The sequence below is a fragment of the Haemaphysalis longicornis genome, unplaced genomic scaffold (assembly GCF_048455015.1).
Source record: "Haemaphysalis longicornis isolate Haplotype H1 unplaced genomic scaffold, Haemaphysalis longicornis Haplotype H1 scaffold_1, whole genome shotgun sequence".
Lineage (NCBI taxonomy): Eukaryota > Metazoa > Arthropoda > Arachnida > Ixodida > Ixodidae > Haemaphysalis > Haemaphysalis longicornis.
In genome coordinates, this window is record NW_027526203.1 from 235573384 (window position 1) to 235592964 (window position 19581).

Genomic DNA, 19581 nt, shown 5'->3' on the forward strand with positions numbered 1-19581 from the left:
ATACAGTAGCCGACCGTTTTTTCGGACTCCGAAAATTCGGTCTTGCTGGAGATTTCGGACTTTCTTGAGGAAGCGCCAGTTGTCTTATAGGAGTAATGTATATGAACAACCAATATTTCGGACAAAATAAAGCCAAATCTTCGATTGTCCGCACAAAAGTTTCCGCGGCAGAGCCCACGGTGCGACTCCAGGGCGACGCCATTTTGAATCCTAAGCCATTTGGCTAGCTTCGGATTGAATGAGGATTGGCTTGACTCTCGCCGGGGTAACAAAACTTTGATCTTGGAAACTGTAATTTTGCATGTAGTCGCAAAATCCATAATTTTGCATGTAATTTCACAACCATCAACGCAAGACACAAATACCAACGCGTCGGTGTTGTTGTCCAACGTTTACAAAGAAAACATGCAGAGATGCAAGCGATCGTTCTCACACGAAGAAGGAATTTAAGGCAAGGAACCATTCGCGAGTTCTTCTGCCCCATTTAAATAAAATGAAGTTCGTTTTTGCGACTCGCGGATTTTTCGGGCTGCTCTTTTATTCGGACTATTTTTGGTACCCCTCTAGGTTCTAAAAATCGCTCGGCTACTGTATTATCAGGCTAGGTACGGTCTTAATTACTTAGAAGTCTATCATATGCATCCCATATGGGGTGGAATGAAAGTTACATGAAAAAAGAAAACAGGTAAGCAGTCATATATTACGAAAAAAAAGTGGCTCCAATCCACGCTGTGAAGGTGGTTGGAAAGCAAAGTTTTAAACGACACCCACAACAATTGTTCATGCGACGTCACTTGAATTCACACACGTGGCTCTATAAAGTATGGAACGAGAGCTTCTGCCAGCCGTTACTTGGAACTCGCGGGGGCGGGGTCCCGAATGCAGCAGAGTCGACCACGGCCGGGCTAAAGCGATGGACGCCGCCGCCGTAGCCCGGCCGTGCGTCGGCAGTAAGAAAACGGAGAGGAGCGTCTTTCGAAGGGTGAGACAGCGGAACCTAGCCATCCTGATGTGCTAGCTCGGGGCTACACCAGCGCGCGACACAAGCGTAGACACTGAAACAATGCGGCATGTGAGCTTAGTGATTCCCATTTATACCGATCTAAACTGTAGTTAGTTTAGTAAGTTCGAGAATTGCGAGAAAGCTGAGGGAACTTTGATAATCGCTATTTATCAGGACCAGTTGCTCCTTCCGCCTTTTGTAATACCTCTTAAAACACAACCGAACTGGTATTCATCAATTTGGAAAACGGGGTCCCATTCGTGGTAAGCAGTGCGCAAAAGGTAGCGTTTCTCTAGCGGCCAAATGTTTGAGGTGCTGTCGAAAAAGTTAATCAAGCCGTGCGAAGGAAGCGCGCAATGCCGTACCGTACCACTGTAAAGCCGTACCGCCGACGCACCCGCCGGCGAGCAGGCACCTCCGCGCGGGGAACAGGGTAAATTCGCCGCGCCATCTACAGTGTGCTCCGTGAGTGAAACCCTCCCCCCCCCCCCCCCCCCCCCGGGCCGCTTCCGCCGCGTTGGGAGTTTATTGTCCCTCACGCCGCGAAAGAACCGTTGGCTGGTAGAGGTAGAAAGATTTGCTTTAAAAAGTCCATAGAAACGAGATTAGTTTTATATGTTGTAAAAGTAATGTTGAAAATGAGCGAGAAAACACGTCATTTCATATATGGATACGAATACAAGACTTTTGCGCCTAACTGGTTGAAATTTCTTCAACCACGGGTCCCTTTTGATACAGGCACAAGCCTCTGTGGCTGAAAAAAAGAGAAAGTACTGAAAAACTTAACATAAAACACCAATTTTAGAAACTATATATAGCTTGTTTTTTTTTCTTTTGGAAGGGGGTTGAAGTAATTTTTAGTGAAACCCAGAAGATTTTTGGTGCCAGCTCAATTTTTTTCTTCGTTGCCTCTTTTTGACATAAAATGATCAATAGCACATAAAGCATACAAAAACCGACTCTACTAACAGCTGTCTTATGCTGGCATTGTCATTTAAATTCCCCAATAGCCGTCAGGGGTCAACCTTTGACAGGCCACCCGGGACAGAAGCTTTTCGAACCCGCCGCGGTGGCTCAGTGGCTAAGGCGTTGTGCTGCTGAGCACGAGGGTGCGGGTTCGATTCCCGGCCGCGGCTGCTGCTTTTCTGATGGAGGCGAAAAGCAAAAACGCCCGTGTGTACGAGATTTCGGCGCACGTTAAAGATCCACAGGTGGTCAAAATTAATCCGGAGCCCTCCACTACGGCGCGCCTCATCGCCTGCGTTGCGTCGGCGCGTTAAGCCCTACAAGCAATCAGAAGCTTTTCGACTTCTGCATTTCAACAAATTAGTACTTTCCTAAAAACGCTGCACTCTTAGGCAAAAAGGACTAAAATAGGGACTAAAATACAGCCGTTAGTCTTCGCGGGCGACCGTTCATCTTCGAGGGGAGTATCTGCGGCAGAGTACGTGCCGTGTTCATAAATGCGAACTAACTCTTCGTCCCCGCCGATCTATAAGGAGTAACGGGAAGACGAAACGCATGCAGTTAGTCTCTTTGCTGCGTCGTTAATCCCCTAATGGCGTCGTCGTTACCCTTTCGCGCATATGTCTGCGAACAGTTTTATATTTCCAAAACACAAGCCATTGCAGTCACTGGGTGCTTTAGATGGTGCCATGGGAGAAAATATTGATGTTAGTTATAAGAAAATCGCCTAGGGTTAGTAGAGCAGCGGGTAATGGCAAGGAGCGGCGAAGCGCAATTGTCATACGCTTCTCGGCGAGGTTATGTTGATACGCTGTGTTGCATGCGATTCGTGCGAGGTAATAACGGCCAGTGAAAGCTTTCAAGCGCCTTAACAGTAACGCAAAAATTAGTGACAATAGCAAAAGTGGATTCCTGATCGTAATGAATATGTATATGTTTAACAGAAGAGAAAAAACGCATGTTGCTGATGACATCTGCAAAACGAAAATGCTCGCTACAGGTGAGCGCAGGGCCGTACCCAGAGGGGAGGTTCGGGGGTTCGAACCTCTCCCGAAATCTTTTCCAGGCAGCACGTAAACAATACTTACTGTTGCTTTCAGCAAAACTACCCCCTTCCCAAAATTCATAACCCCCCCCCCCCCCCCCCCGAAAAAAATTTCTGGGTGCGGCCCTGGGTAAGCGTCTCGAAGTTATCTTTTACACTCGGTACATAATTGCCTTGGGCACCAAAGCTATGACAATGCTGCAACTGCTGTAAAACCCGCTTGCATTTCCCAGACGCGATAGTCTCGCGACGCGAACTGTAAGAATTCAGGCTAAGCAACACCGAATTCGCTTTCGCCGATGCAGGAAAAAGTTAAATTTCGCCTCTCCATCTTCTTGGCGAACTGATGGAGGCGAAATAGGGATGTTCTTTTATTGCGCGAGCCGAGAGGACCATCTCGACTCGCTCCGATGACCGACGACCGATGCTTGGAGCGGGTGAGGGACGAGGACTGCCTTCCTTGCTCGGTATTAGGTTTATTTACATTATTTACAAAACTCCAACTTTACATCAGGTCAGAGTGACGGTTACATTGTCACTCTGACAGCAGCAGCCTGTTCGGCCGAGATCTATACTAAACTAGATCCCCTCTCGACCGACCCCCGAGAAAACCCAACACTCCGGTTTTGATAACAAAAACCCCGCCTCCAAAAAAGGGGCGTACAAGAAAGAGAGAAAAACCTTTCAAAACAATTAATACAAACCATTGATTGGCCACAGGAATCAGCCAATCACACACATGTCCCCACCTGCGGTCACGTGACCTAACTCTCTCTCTTACACACTCATAGTGCGTTTCCTACGCACGCTGTTGCACCCGGCCAGAAAATACAGGCCATCTGCGGCCTAAAGTGAACCATCCATTACGTTCAGCCGGCGGCATCTGCACAAACAACAGCCAAGCCGAGGGCCCGGAGCGGTCCCCGCGCGGCTGACCTCCCTCCGCGCGACGCCTCCCACGACGTCGGGCGTCTGCGCGGGCGGCGTGACAATGAGAGTTGCTAATTCCCTCCCAGACTAAAGGGGCGCCGCCGGCCACCTGAACAGACCACGGGGAGAGACGCTGCCAGCCGAGGCGACCATCGTCGAGGCGAACGACCCGTCGACGAAGAGCGCCCGCCGCCGGAGTCGAAGATTTTCCAAACTTACACCGCGCGCGCTTTCAACACTAAGAGATACGATCATCTGGCCGCCCGTCAGCTTGTTATGCGAATGACCCTGCCACCCTCGACGCGACAGACGTACATAGGCCAAGCGCCCCCGTCTTTTGACACACAATAGGACGGGCACAAAACACGCTCTCCGCGGCTCCGAACTTGGCGTCCGTGCGGCTACATGAAAGGGACACGGGAAAGTGGCTACCAGCGGAGGCGACGCCAATACATGGGCCACCGGCGGCCTTCATTAATTACATGCGGAGCCCGAACTTAACAGAAAATATGGCATGTTTCCTTATTCTGACACTCACACAGACGACACCTTTCACATACGTTACATAGAGCACTTAACATATGTATCGAACACTAAGAAAGCACTTAGCTTGCGCTAATTTGTGCGGAAACAAATGAGTCGTCCGATCGCCCAGCTACCTATCTCAACTAGGCGACGACGAGTTGATTGTTATTTACGAGAAAAACTATGGTTGTGAGGCTCTACTTCGAATCGAACTGAGCAATAGTCCCTAAATCTAGCAAAGCGCTAAGCGCAAGGCGCAAAACGCGGTCACGTTCGCTTGCACAGATAGAAATTCGGGCACCAGTTGCAATGGATCTGTTGCGTTATGCACAGAACTACACGCTGTACACTTGAATATTATCTACCGCTGGTACCACCCGGCGGCGTGGTCTGGTACCACCCGGCGGCGTGGTCTAGCGGATAACGATTCTGCTTCCGGCCACCACCGTGAACGGACGCAGAATGCAGGGCTCCTCGGGAGCGGTTAATGCGGCCCTTTCCGGCCGCGGAAACAGGATTTTTGCCGATGACAAGGAATATCAAGTATCGCTGCCAACACTGCCAACAGGTCGTATTGTTTTAAATACTGTTTTTCTGCACGGCGACATGCGTGCCCGCCCATACCGCGTCGAAGATTTTCGCGAGGCGCTGGCTCGGCTGGAATTGCTTCCCGAGGTGCTCACTCTGGGAGCGTTCCAAATGAGTCACGTTTGGGCGGTGACTTTCAAGTCCGAACACGGTGTGAAAAAAATTTTGGAAGCAAGTGATGTGCGAGTGAAAGGGCATCGCTGCATCGTAATAGACCCCGCCAACCAAGACCTGAGGTTGAAAATGCATTGGTTGCTGCATAATGTGACGGAGGAAGACGTTCACGTCGCGCTGGCTCCCTACGGAAGGGTGAGCGACGTTTCCAGAGAGCGTTGGAGAGTTCAAGGCGTCCAGGACAAGGGCTCAACGACGCGGTCCGTGACCCTCAAGCTCAAAGCGGGACTGAGGGCCGAGGACTTGCCGCACCAAATCCGTGTGGCAGGCGAGCTGGCACTTGTGGTCGTGCCTGGCAGGCCCCCGCAGTGCCTTCGCTGCCAAGGTTCGGGCCATATGCGTCGCGACTGCAAGGTGCCGCGGTGCACTGTCTGCCGGCGGTTCGGTCACGAAGCGACACAGTGCACGCGGACATATGCTGCTGTCGTCGCACCTGTGGGAGCCGACGATTTGTCTGAGCTCGTCATGGACGCTGACGAAACTGAGGAACTCGCCGCCGGAGATGCGCCTAAGCCTCGCGAGACGCCGGAGTCGCCCGACAAGGAACCTAATAAGTCAGCACCTCTCATGGATGAAGTTAAGCCGTTTCCGGGTGAGGAGACTCGCCAGAATGATGACACAGGTCCGGACGCTAAGCCCGAAAAAGAGGACGCTATAGCCCCACCAAGTGAAGCACCAGGTGACTGCAACATCGAGACCCCCGTCAGTGCAACTGCAGAAGCCGAAGTGGAGGATGGAAAGGCAACAAAGCGACCGCGACAAGAACACGAACAGCAGCTGAGTGACGAAGTGCCGGGTGACGGAAAAGTGGGTGCGGAATGACGTGTGGCGCGGCGTCCGTGCTCTAAACTGAAATCGAGCTCCTCGCCATACGACCGAGGGGCGGCAGCGGCGAAGCCACCGTGAAAGTGAGATCGTTGTTCAGAGGTATATGTTTTCCTTCACGACGTCTGCTTTGATGCTCTTAAACAATTGTTTAAGAGGACTGCCTTTTTTTTTTCTCTACATCTCCAAAAATTCATGTTGCAACTGTTTGGACTGAGATTGCGCCTGTTGCTTGTAGTACGTGATTGTAATGTCCAAACGGAAGAAGCTCTTTCTCTCTTTTTATGTAATATTATTATCGCGTTTCGACTCAAGGTTTTCAATTTCATCGTTGGCTGAGTCTTGTCCAAAAAAAAAAAAAACATAAAATGATACATTTCGAAAATCCTGTACGAATCGCCACCCTAAATGTTCGTGGGCTTTCTGAGAGAAGAAGACAAGTTCAAGTTAACCGGCTAATCGCTGAGAAGGAACTTGACATAGTGGCGATACAGGAAACTAAGATTGACAGGGAAGACCAGACTCAGAAAATGGTGAAATTGTTTGCTGCACATTATAATGTTTGCGTTAGCCATGCAGTAGGCTTATCCGCTGGATGCATGCTTTTAATTAAACAGAGTATTGGGGCAGTCATACAGAACATTGTAAGTTGTTCGAAAGGTCGATTCATTGTTTGCGACATTAACTACTTGTCAATCGATTGGTGTATAATAGCCATATACGCACCAACGAGAGTCGAAGAGCGAAAAGTGTTTTTTCAGGAGGTTTGTACTTGGTTGCGAACTGAACGATTTATTGTTTTTCTGGGGGATTTTAACTGCGTGCTCTCCGCGCATGACAAATCCAGTAAAACGCCTTTCCGCGACGGCAGTACTTCTGTTGTCCAAGAGGCAATTGCAGAATCTGGTGTTGAGGATATCGGTGAAGTAAATGTGTGCGCACGACATGTGCAATTCACGCATTTTCAGGGAGAGAGCCACGCCCGCTTGGACCGCGTTTATGTCTCTGTTGATCTATTGCGCGAGTGTCATGATTATTGTGTCACACCAGTGTCATTTAGTGACCATTGTTTAGTATCTTTCTGTCTTGGTATAGGCGAAGCAAAATGTGAATTTTAATTGGAACCTCTGGAAAATGAACAATAAGTTATTGCAAGACGAAGATTTTATGCTTGCTGTGAGTGAAAAGATTAAGCAGTTAGTAGGTATGACTAACTGCGCCCATAGTTGGGAACGTTTCAAGCAAGAAATAAAAATGTCTGCATTAGAAAAGTCGAGTGCTATGAAGCACTCAGAACGTATGAAAGAGGAACGCCTCCGTAGTACCCTTACATCGCTTATTAAAGAAGAATGCCAAACACCTGGGGTACACACAGAGGAGATTAGGAAGCTTAAAGCGCAGCTCGAGGTAATCGATCAGGATAAGTACCACGGTGCCCTAATAAGGGCGAGAGCAGAAAGACTGCTGATAGGTGAGGCACCTACCAAGAGAGCCCTCGGCACTGAAAAGAGGTATGCCAGTAGAAAAGAAATTACTGAAATCGAAAGTGACGGTGTGGTGTTAACCGATCGTGCTGAAATTGCACACGTGTTTAAAGAGCATTATGACACATTGTTTTCTTTTCATTCAAGCGATTTAGAAAATTTTAAACGCGAATTCATGGATTTGTTGCCCAGGCTAGATGATGAAATCAGGACTAATCTCGAAGCGCCTATTACCGTTGGTGATGTTAGTCAGGCAATTGAAGAGTTAAGCCCTGGAAAGACGCCAGGTCCAGACGGCTTAGGAGCAGCCTTTTATAAAGCTTTCAAGTGTAAGCTGAGCCCAGTGCTGTGTTGCCTTTTCACTAAGGCTTACGAGAACGAAGTGCTTCCACCGTCCTTCACTCTCTCTCACACTGTACTCATTCCAAAAACTGATGATAGACTGAAACTCAGGAATGTCACGGCGTATCGCCCCATTTGCCTCACCAACGTGGATTATAAAATACTAATGAAAATCCTTGCAAGACGATTGCAGTTAGTAGTTCAAGATATCGTTGGAACCCATCAAACGTGTGGCATAAAGGGCCGTTCAATTACAACAAATATACATGTAGCCAGATGCATCTTAGACTGTTGTGATAAAATGGATCAAGCGGTGTCAATGGTACAGATAGATTTAGAGAAGGCCTTTGACAAGGTGTCACATGAAATAATGATGAAAATTCTTGAACACGTGAATGTAGGAAGAATAATTACCGAAGGAGTGCGTATGGCGTACAAGGAGTGCAGCACAAGTATTATAGTGAACAAATCTGTCAGCGCCCCCATTAGAGTGAGACGCTCGGTTAGACAGGGCTGCCCCCTGTCATCTTTGCTCTTTTCCATTTACATTGAATCGTTTTGTGCCAACGTCGTCCACAGTCGTAAAATTCGGGGCTTTGCTTTGCAAGCATGCGAAGTGCGCGTACTTGCTTACGCCGATGATATCGCTTTGTTCTGCACGGATACAAGTAGCATAAACGAGAGTATTGATATTTTAAAAAGATTTTGTAAATATAGTGGTAGTAGCGTTAACTGGGATAAGTGCCTTGGTTTTTGGCATGGTAAATGGCAATCGAAGCCCAGCGTATTTGCACTAATAAACTGGGTAGACACGCCCACGAAATACTTAGGCGTCCCGCTTGAAAATTATCGGGATAGTGACCCGTACTGGCGAAGGCAAGCAATCGAGATACGGGACAAAGCCGAAAAGTTGGGGGGAAAGCAACTATCCGTTTTTGCACGTGCTGCTGTTTGTAATTTGTTTTTCGTTTCCAAATTGTGGTACGTGATGCAGGTATTACACTGCGGGCGTGCCAATGTACAAAGATTGCACCGTGTTTTTGCCGTGTTTTTATGGGGTTCCACGAACGAGTCGGACAAATCTGTTTCGTCGTGTCCGCTCCGGTGGACTTTCTTTGGTGCACTTATTCTTGCGCCAAGTAGTAAACCGTTTCCTTTTTCTGAGAGATGTACGCGACCCTTTTTTGCGCACAGTGTGTCAAGTTCGTTTGGGTGCAGCACTGCCCGAATTGATTGTTTCCTGTTGTGTTTATGGTGGTGGAATCCATGGCTACCTACGTGAAGTTGTTGATGCCACAAGGTTTCTTTGTGCCCGATTCTCCTTGGAATATTTATCTCATGTGCCGAGGAAGAAACTGTATAAGGATCTCGTGGATACGGTTTTGCCGATCCCACTGTACAGGTCCCTATACCGTGTGGGGCCGGGACAAGATGTTCTTCGGCGTGTTAAAAGAATGCCAGCTCCTGGCTATGTTAAATCGTTTTTCTTTAAATTGCATGTGGGTGTACTACCTGTAAAAACCTGGATGATTGAGAAAGGTTTATTTGTGCCTTGGGGCCCTGATTGCTTCCCATGCAAAAAACCAGAGACCATCGAACACGTGTTCGTAGATTGTTGGGACGGGGTCTTCCTATGGGACGTATTGCAGCGTACCTTAAAGAAAGATTTTCCTGAGGATAGTTATGGAATTCGGTTTTTAGACGACTTCATAATGTTACTGGCCCTACACGGTATATGGAAGGCTCGCATGGCCCGTCGGTACAATGATGTCGATGCGAGGCCAGGGAGGGAATACTTTTGTGAAAATGTCCGCTACATAGTAGAGGTGTTGAAAACCGAGCCTAGTCCACCCGAGTGGCTGACTGTGCTGGAGAGTGTGGCGAGACTACCGCCTTTTTAAACCTTACTCACTAGCAAGGTATGTGCTAGTGTTTTTTCACGTGGTGTAATTTTGTCGATGATTTGCATGTATGTATTGACCCAAACCAGGCAATAAAGAAAAAAAAAGTGGTCTAGCGGATAACGCGTCGGGTTCCTTGTGTATAATTCCGGGCGTCAGGGGTTCGATCCCTGCTGCCGGAGTTTTTTTCTTTTTCCTGCACTCTACGCAGTTCGTCCTTGGGGAGTATCGGAACGGACCATCCGGGTGGGGGACTAACCGTTCGTCCCCTCGCAGTTAGTCCCCAAAGGGACTAATGATTGTGGCAGAGGCTGTTAGTCCCCGAAAGGACGAACTTTTAGTCCTTTTTGCCTAAGAGTGTGCCTTGTTTGTCCAGGGCTAACTATTGGGAGCGTTTAGTTTAATGCACATCAAAATCGCAATTTGTACTACACTAAAAATCAAGATTTAAAGAAGACGAGCGAGTTGTTGGGGCGATTTGCGTTATACGTTCCATTACATTGCGACTTATCAGTTACATTGTATTACACATTGAGGTATACGTCATTCCGCAGATTGCGTTGCATGGAATTTGAATTGGCCGTATAGAAAAAATTACACTATCTTCCCATGGGGAACCCTGATGAGAGAGAGAGAGAGAGAAAAGACTTTATTGACTAGTAACGGTCCGGTGGCGCCGATGGCGTCATCCGGGCCAGCCCTCAGGTCAGGCGTCCGGCGCTCGGCCCCAAGGGGCTCGCGCCGCCTACCCGCTGCCTCTCCAGGGTCTCCCGGACGCACTGGACGACTAATTTCTGGGATGCGAAGCATCGTGGCGGTTCCGTGTCGTTCCATTGTTTTGCCGTTATGTTGAGTGAGTTGGTTTTTACTAGCGCCAGAGGGAATTCCGCGTCCGGGTCCACACAGGTGGCAAAGGCACGCAAGTGCTGTTGTGTTACGGTGAGTACACTCTAAGCTGGGTAACCCTTAATAGAGGTATACATTTTCGAATTTTTGTAACCTATAATTTTTAAGGTACAAATGTAACCTATATCTTTGTAACCCTTATATACGTATACACGTAAGGGTTACTCAGTTATGGGTTACTTTGCCGCTTTCAGCATGTATACCTATATATAAGTTACATCTACCGCCGTTCAAGGCCACACACCTGGAAGGTGTCATGTTGCGCGCCAGGCGCGCTTTCGCCGGCGCAGCTGTGGCGACGCCCCGAAGGCGCCTTTCCCGCGTGGTAAACAAATATCGCGTTAGTGGAAGACGATATGTGCGACCATGCTGTCCATTGCGCCGTCTAAACTTTTGCGTCAGGTGTCTTTTATTCGTCCCTTGAATAAACTGCCGGCCACACGGCTGGGGCTAAAAGAGAAGTTACTTTTACAATTCCTAAAATTGCAGTGCTAAAAAGCTTGAAAATGTTTTCTTAATATATATGCATTGCATTACCTGTTCGATAATCGTTACCCAGGTTGTCACCCACAAATCTTGGTGAGTATTGGCAACGCTTAAGTCTTATAAACAGGCATAACTAAATTTGATGTTTGAATCAGCTTTGTGCCGTTTAAGAAACCAGCATCAAACATGCATGATAGGTCTTTTGTAAATTGCGGGCATGAATTTTAGCTTTAGTTAAACAACATTAGGCTTTAGTGAACCCAAGCTTTAGTGGAAACATGCACTTGTGATAGCATACTCCAAAAGGACGCCAAAGTTATGATAACATAGCCTTAAGACAAAAATTCCTGTCTGACAACTTAGGCCATGATTATCAAAAGAGAATTGCAGTACAGGCACACATATTTGCGCATTTAAAAGGAGCTCATTTCCAGAAGTTTGGCATCAGTAGTTTTGAACATCCACATTTAATATTATGAAACTCCTGTGGGCTATTTATTAAAAAGCAAAGCTGCGAACCACCCCAATGTAATTATCGTTCCTTACTGAGTATTAGACGAGTGCGGATTCCTGGGCGAACTGGTGTTTCCTATATTGCTTTAGACTTTCAGGTAAAACTCGGTTTATTCATATATCCTTATTAAACCTGTTTAATAAATGTTGCGTGAACAGCTTCACAAACATGGCCAAATATACAGATTCTTTACCTCAATATTTGCACGGATGTATGCAAAGTATTTCGAATTGTTTGGTACTGCAATTGAACCATTTCAGACGAATTCAAGTTTGAGCTACATTTATAAGATGGTTCTCAGAGGTGCACTTTCCCAGTACAGCGTTATTGTCATGGTTCCCCACAGAAAAAGACGCCGAATGTGGGAAAGTAGAAAGAACATTTATTACAAATTCCCTGTTTCATACAAAGCAGTGTTTACGGCTATGTTCTCTACATTCTCTGTTTCACTCAGAGTCTAATATACACTTGGAATTCACTTGTCTTTACGAATGCATCTTTACACTTCCCTCTTAGGTTCCTGTTTACAGTTCCACCTGAGTTGTTATTCCCACGCCAAGTTATCGTTTTTTATGCAGCACTAACAAGTTTCTAGGCCGATTGCAATCTGTCTTTTGGACAAACTTTAAATGGGATCTATAATTTCCTGCATGAAAAAAGGCGCTTGGAAAAATTCAGAGATAAGCTTCGCAATTTCCGTAGTACACAAGCAGGCACAAAATCAGGGCACGCTGAAGATTTCCCGAGGTCATCTGAATAACTTGTTTCCTGCGGCCGCAGATGGAGGTATATATGTGAGGGGCCGTCACTTGGATTTCCCCACCTTGAAGAGCCATCTACAGAAAATTTCAGAAAAAGAACAAAATCCAGTGCAACCATGAGCCCCTCACACCAAACCACAGGCATGTGAAGTACGAAAAATATATTGTACGAAAATGAAGACGTAGACCAGAGAATGAAATGAAAGGCCACACCGAAGGAGGAGTGATTTACGGCCTTTCAAATAATTTCACATCATTTCAGTTCTCGTTACACAGAGTAATTTGGCCGCATTGTTGAGAACAACGCGAAGCCACTATAGTCATATCGGCCAACCTTCCCGAATTTTAATCGCGCCGTGTTCCTGTTTATCTCGCGAAATGTTTCTGTATGCTCACCCAGAACGGGCACAAACTTTGGGCTACGAGATAAACTGACATACATTTGCAAAAGAGAAAGCAAAAACATTTCCGCGCCTTCATGTGGAATCACTAGTACACGCAAAAGGGCGAACGTCGCACTAAACCCAGGAAACGTCCTTTCACGATGCTGACGCCGTCTGCGTCACATTTTTGGCTGTACTTAAACATCGCCCCCCCCCCCCCCCCCCCGTTTTTGTGCTGACAGTTTTATTTTGAACGAGGATCCCACGTGGAAGCCGAAACGTTTTTCATTTCAGTAAAGTGTTCTTCTACCAGTGGTTTTTTCCTCGGCTAATCGTAAAAAGGAATCGCCAACTTACATTTTTTCTTCGTCCAAATGTGTTGTGGGAGAGGATACATCTAGAACTTGCACCGATCTTCAAGTGGCATTCCCGGGAGGTCTGTACCTGTAATGACTCAAAGGGTTATTTGGGTTAAAATGTAATAGGCTTTAGAGCTGGGCAGTTGGTATACATTCATAATGAAAGAACACCTCAAACTTGACAAGACGAAGAAAAGAACACAGCACAAGCATTCACTAACAACTGGAGCTTTCTTAAAGAGCTCTATTCGAAAAAGAGTTCTTCTTGTGTGCTCTGCAAAACCACGCATCTTATAGAATAGCTAGAGTTGCTAAAAACTACAAAGCTCCATGCTGAGGAAATCGTTATGTGAATTCATAATCTTCATGTAGTAACAAACTGATAGAAAGAGTCACTAAACATGAGGCAAAATAAGATACGAAATATAACACCATAACACTTGAAGCAAGGCCTCGCATTTTTACAAGAGATTCATATTTTTGTCTGTGCAGGCCTGGGTGCCATCTTTACAAAGAATATCTGAATGAATGTATTTTAGTTATTGCATTTTCATACCGTTGTTTCCACGGAAATCAGACTTCATTTAAACTTGTGTCATACGCAGGAGAGTCCTGGTTGTCAGCTCAAAGAACACTGCCTGCAAGAAAAACAGTAGTGCTCATAAGTCATAGCATAGGTAGCCAGATGCAACCACACTTTACGAACAGCCAGGAACCGATGAGGGTGCAGCACCCGTTTTTACACCTGCACTTGTCTCTGTTTAATTCGTCACAATTTCTGTATCATCAAAAAACAACAACAATCAAGCAGCCTGCATGCTGGCTCATACATACCACCATTCTGTAAAGTCGCTTTACTGCACTACACTAGTATCACGCGAGAAAACCATTTGCCCTGCAATACCACGCGAATAAATAAACGACTGATTTGTGCGAATGAGAATAATAAACCCACTTAACATGGTGAAAATGCCCCGCTACCTCAAAATGACTAACACCAAATTTACCCACTCAAGGAAAAGAATGACAAAAATGAAGAGTGTTGTACATATGAAAACTTTTTATTGTGCGGTAGGGCAAACTTTCACAAAAAAAGAGGCTTGTGCTGGGCAAAAGTGAGTCTAGAAATTTCGGGCAGCATTTAGTGGACTACTTTTCTGCAGCACACACCTTGTGTTTATCCAGATATATTACAAGACCAATTAATAGACACCATTCCGAATATATGCAGCGAGAAAAATGAACATTTCCCGACGGCTGAAACAAAATGATAATACCCAGAGAATAGCGCGATAATATAAGACTTCATTGGGAAAAAATTCAAATATTCAAGCAGAGCTACCTGACAATTACATGGGCCAATAACCCGTCAAGTGCGCCCGATGCAGCCAACACCGTAAACAAAACGCTCAACAAATGGCGAAGGCGCGCAGAGCAGAAAGCAGGTCACGAGCGCCGTTATCTGTTATAATGTACGGGCTTTCCCGATCGTCCGCTCTAGTCTGACGCAACGAACGCAAGCCCGCGATTTCATTCAATTGCCGTCGCGGGCAACAGAAAACGTCCAGCGAAGCAACCAGTCGGGTAACAAAAATCCCTCTCGAATGCTGCAATTTCAAATTGAAAAGCCCCAGCGAAAAGATACATCCAATGAAAACACGGAAACCGTTACGGGAATATACTCACCGAGTTCGCTTTCACTGGCGCCGGGGCATTGGTCCAACATGCGAACTTGATGCTGGTCGTAGAACGGGCCGTGTAGCGCTGCCAGTCACAAATGGGCTCGCCGCAGCCTCCGCGACTCACGCCGACAAATAAGTCTTGTAACAGCAATCCTCGCTTCATCGTAGGGGTATCACAGCGGCAAAAAGGCTCGAGTGGCGCGAAAATGCGGCCACCGGGCCTGCGGGCGCCGCCATTTCTCTATATCCCGTCATGCAACGGAGAAATCAACGGCCGCCTGGAGAGAAGGCGCGACGAGCATTTCTTATAGGTTAGAGGGCGTTTTATAGGTTACAACGTAAAGGTTACATTTCGGATTTTGTTGATGTAACCTATAAATCATTAATGTAACGTATAAACCGCTTTTGACTTCACGCTTGTAACCCTTAGAATGGACTGGGATAAAGAAAACATCAAAATAGATCCATTGTAACCTTTATTTTATAGGTTACTTCCGTTTAGAAGTTACATTATGGGTTACAAGGATTAGAGTGTAGGCGGTGGTTCTCGAGGCGCCGAAACTTGTCCATCATGTTCTTGTCGATGTTGTCTCTGTGGTAGAATCGGTAGTCTCCGTCAGCTTCGTTCCATTGTTTTGCCGTTATGTTGAGTGAGCTGGTTTTTACTAGCGCCAGAGGGAATTCCGCGTCCGGGTCCACACAGGTGGCAAAGGCACGCAAGTGCTGTTGTGTTACGGTGAGTAGGCGGTGGTTCTCGAGGCGCCGAAACTTGTCCATCATGTTCTTGTCGATGTTGTCTCTGTGGTAGAATCGGTAGTCTCCGTCAGCTTTGGTGAGGTAAAGGTTGTTGACATTGGTGCACCGGCTGAGAGCAATGCACACGCCCTCCTCTTCGCAGCTTTGTTGTTGTTGTTGTTGTTGTTCCTTCACTATATTGGCGCATACCCAACCAGGGGATCGGCCAAACATCAGTCGCTAATTCGAATGAGATTGCTGCCTAGGTGGATGATTCGAGGAAAGTAAGAAAATTTTGGAAGCTTTTTTCTTCTTGTGTTTGAGGAATCGAGATTGGAAATTAGTCAATATTGAAACAAAATAAATAAAGAAAGAAAAAAAGAAAGAAAGAAAGAAGAAGAAGAAGAAGAAGTAGAAGAAGAAGAGGAGAAGGAGGAGGAGGAGGAGGAGGAGAATAATAATAATAATAAAAAAACGGCAATGGATACGTTTGGAGGGCTTTGGTGAGGTTCCAGAATAAGATACGAATTAGGTTGTGAATCTTTTGGAATTTTCTATGAAGCGCAGAAGAGCAGAACAAACATCCCGGCGGCCATATCCAGTTTCTGAAGCCCCAAATGATAAAAGAGCCGGCACTGATAATGCCAACCCCAGGCGATGAAGCGGCACCTCAAGGAGCTGACGTCTGAGGCTTGAAAATCGTCGACAGGACAAAAGGAAATGGTCGACAGACTCTTCTTCATTACAGTAACTGCACATGCCAGACTGCGCCAGACGAGACTTGCGGAGGTATCTATTCAACTGGGGCACACGACATCGAAGGCTCGTTACTATCACCTCCAGGTCGCGTGAGGGGCACCAATTCGGTTTCCAGGAGAATTTTAGATGACAAAAATCTCGCAACGACAATAGGACTGATTCATGCTGCCTTTGCAGTTTCAACAATCTACGGAACCTTGCGGCGGCTAATAAAGGCGTTGTCTCAATGGCATCGACAGACAACGACATCGACAACAGGCCCGGAGAGTGCTACCCTTGCCAGAGAATCTGCGGTTTCATTAAAGGTGATTCCCGCATGCCCAGGGACCCAAAGAAGGTCAACTTCAGTAATATGAGGTGGCAGAAGTGATCGAAACGTCCGTAGAAGAAGTGAGTCTTTCGAAGAAGAAAGGGCTAAGCCCACGGATAGGGAATCTGTAATTATGAGTGGAGACGATACCGATATGTCAAGCTTTCGTAGTGCCAACACAATTACCAAGAATTCCGCATAGAATAGTGGGGTAAAATCCACCAGACGAACCGAAAAGTACCAATTTAGGGAAGGGGAAACTATACCTATTCCGGATTTTTCATTTCGTTGAGAAGCATCTGTATAAATGATAGTACCTTGCTGAATTGAGGCCAAATGATCTTCTAGGATACCATTGAGCAGTCTGGCAGGTAGCATTTTAGCATTTTGGGGAAAGATGTTCCGGAAGTTGACCGTTATCGTATGACCCCTATCAAGAGATGGAAGTATGTTATTGAGCGCAACCCCTAATGGAGACACCAAGCTTTGTGCTAGAGTAACTTGCGGTCGATAGGACCTGGGCCACTGGGCCGCCAGAAACACAGCTGGCTCAGCTACAAAGATAAATTGTGCCCTGCTAACCCCCGTGCCATAGGCTCTCAAGAAAGTCTCCACAGTAAGTTTTCGAAATCGATGTATCAGAGGGGGAACTCGGGCTTCTAAATAAAGTAACGCATTAGCTGCATGTTTAGGTAGCCCTAAACAGCAGCGCAGAGCCAGGCGTTCCAGAAGAACTAGGCGATGGAGCTTATACGTGGCAGCACCCGAGAATAGAACACACCCGAACTCTAAAATAGGCCGCACGTACATATGGTATATCATCAGAAGAGATTCACGGCGCATTCCCCTCTTTCTATGACTGAGGCGCCTCAATATGCCAATAGCACGTGCTCCTTTAGTAGCTCATATTCAAAAGTTTAACTGCGCGAAAGACAAATACAAGAAAGAACACAGACAATCGAAACACAGACGATCGAAACTGCGCTCGTCTGTGTCCTTTCTTGTATTTGTCTTTCGCGCAGTTAAACTTTTGAATATGAACCCCTTCCAACTCGCCCAGCTGTCTCTCATTCTAATCCTTTAGTAGCTATACGCTCTATATGTGGACTCCAGTCAAGTTGGCTGGTGTATACTACACCAAGGTATTTTAAAGAATCAACCTGGGGTATGATGTGCTGACGGTAACAGAGAGTGATATTAAAGGAAAAAGTGGACTGAAAGCATTTCCTGGCATTTATAGTGAGAGAGATGCTGTCTAACCAGGAATCTAAAGTATTCAGATACGACTGCATTAAAGGGACACTGAAGTGAATTTGTCAAGCTCCCATTTTTGCTTGCACTGTGTCGACTGGCTCAAATTAGCACACTTTTCATCGTTTATCCGGTTGACAAATCGGTAATTGTTTTACAAAGCGCGAAAGAAGAAAAACTACCATGCGCGGTTTGCGGCGGCCGCACAAACTAAGCTGTGACGTTGGGAGGAGAGGGCGCCGTGATTGGACGATGCCCAAGGTTAGCAATCAAACAAGTTTCGGTTTCGGTTTCGGTCTGTAAAACAACGTGTTTGACATTCGATGGCGTCGTTGGATGGGCATTCTCAATATCCCAGTTATCGTAGTACCGCGCTTCTGCCATGTTGTCGGCTGTAAAATGCATAAGATAAGCCTCCCAGGACGGCTTGGAATCGTAGCATTCACTATCTGAGGCCTACGCAGTGCATGAACGCCCTCCGCGTCCCCGCAGACGCTCAAATGCATGCGCTTTTCCCCCATATTTGGAGCTTGCCTCGCTCATGCCTGTATCGTAAAAAGCGTGTTCGCACCAGGCCAAGGGTCTGTTGATTCCGGCCTGTGCCCACTGCCCGCAAGCAGTCGGTGCTTATGGCAACAGCACGCCAACGAGAACTCGCTAGCGCGGCAGTGCCAGCCTGCGCGAGTTCTGTGGACTAGTTCGTGGAGCAATGAACGTTGCGGCCCAAAAAAAGGTGAACTCAGTATAGAAAACATCGGCGAAAAACAAAAAAGTTAACTCATACAAAAAAAAACGCATGTAACCGCGGCGATTCGAACTTGTGACTGGCAAAACACTTCCGATGACATACCTAGCACCCCAGACGACTAGGCCACAGGGGGCCGCTGGCGGCGATGGAAAAGATATGGTATATAATGTATAACCAGTTTACACTTATTTCATTGTAGTATTTCAGGCAGCTTAGGTGACTATTTGTTGTATTGCGCTCGCGCAGTAAGCGTCCCCCGAGTTTCCACAATAGCTCACGTCTAGCAACTGCATTTCGTAGACGGGAAAGCGTTCGCAGATGCGTAGTCGTGCTGCTGACCGCTCTGCTTGTTCGCCCAGCGCAAAAAAGTGCTTCCCGCACCCTAGTTTTACGCTGTACGGTAAAAATATCAGTTGATTTTATTTCCAAAGTACCTATATTGACTTCGCTGACTCTTCTCCCCCTTCAAGAGCCCTTATATTTTCCGACTGGCGTACCATTCAGCGAAGCGTCGCATGTGCGCTTGTGCAGCGCTTATGTGAAGCGACCTTGACTTGGAGCTAGATACAGTGTACAAACTAACGAAGTAAATAAAGGCGCATTCTTCCATTCCCAAACGTGTTGTGGCTTAGTTTCAACTGATCGAGCGAATTGCGACGACCCGTCGGCGGCCGGCGGACTAAACGGTGGGCCGACTGACTCGGTCGCGGAAGGTCGGCGAGCCGTGCAGTAGCGCAGCCAATTGTCAGCTCCTCTCCTGCTGACGTCACACGAAAACGCCACAGAAAATGGGCGAGCGTAAAGAGAGGAGGACAGCATTTTCGAATTGATTTTTCTACTAAATAAAATCGCGTAAACGCGCACAGAGTGGTCGAAACAGGGCCCAGGGACTCCTGACTACAGT

The 19581-nt window shown here is 46.9% G+C and overlaps 1 long non-coding RNA gene across 1 annotated transcript; it reads right to left on the bottom strand.

The window, feature by feature from the left end:
• Positions 1-12248: 12248 nt before the first annotated feature.
• On the bottom strand, positions 12249-15102 carry LOC144168728 (uncharacterized). The gene is made up of 4 exons (XR_013322214.1): positions 14879-15102; positions 13749-13830; positions 13191-13277; positions 12249-12525 (listed from the first exon to the last, which is right to left on the bottom strand). It is a non-coding gene; the product is annotated as an uncharacterized LOC144168728 (long non-coding RNA).
• Between the last annotated feature and the right edge of the window lie 4479 nt (positions 15103-19581).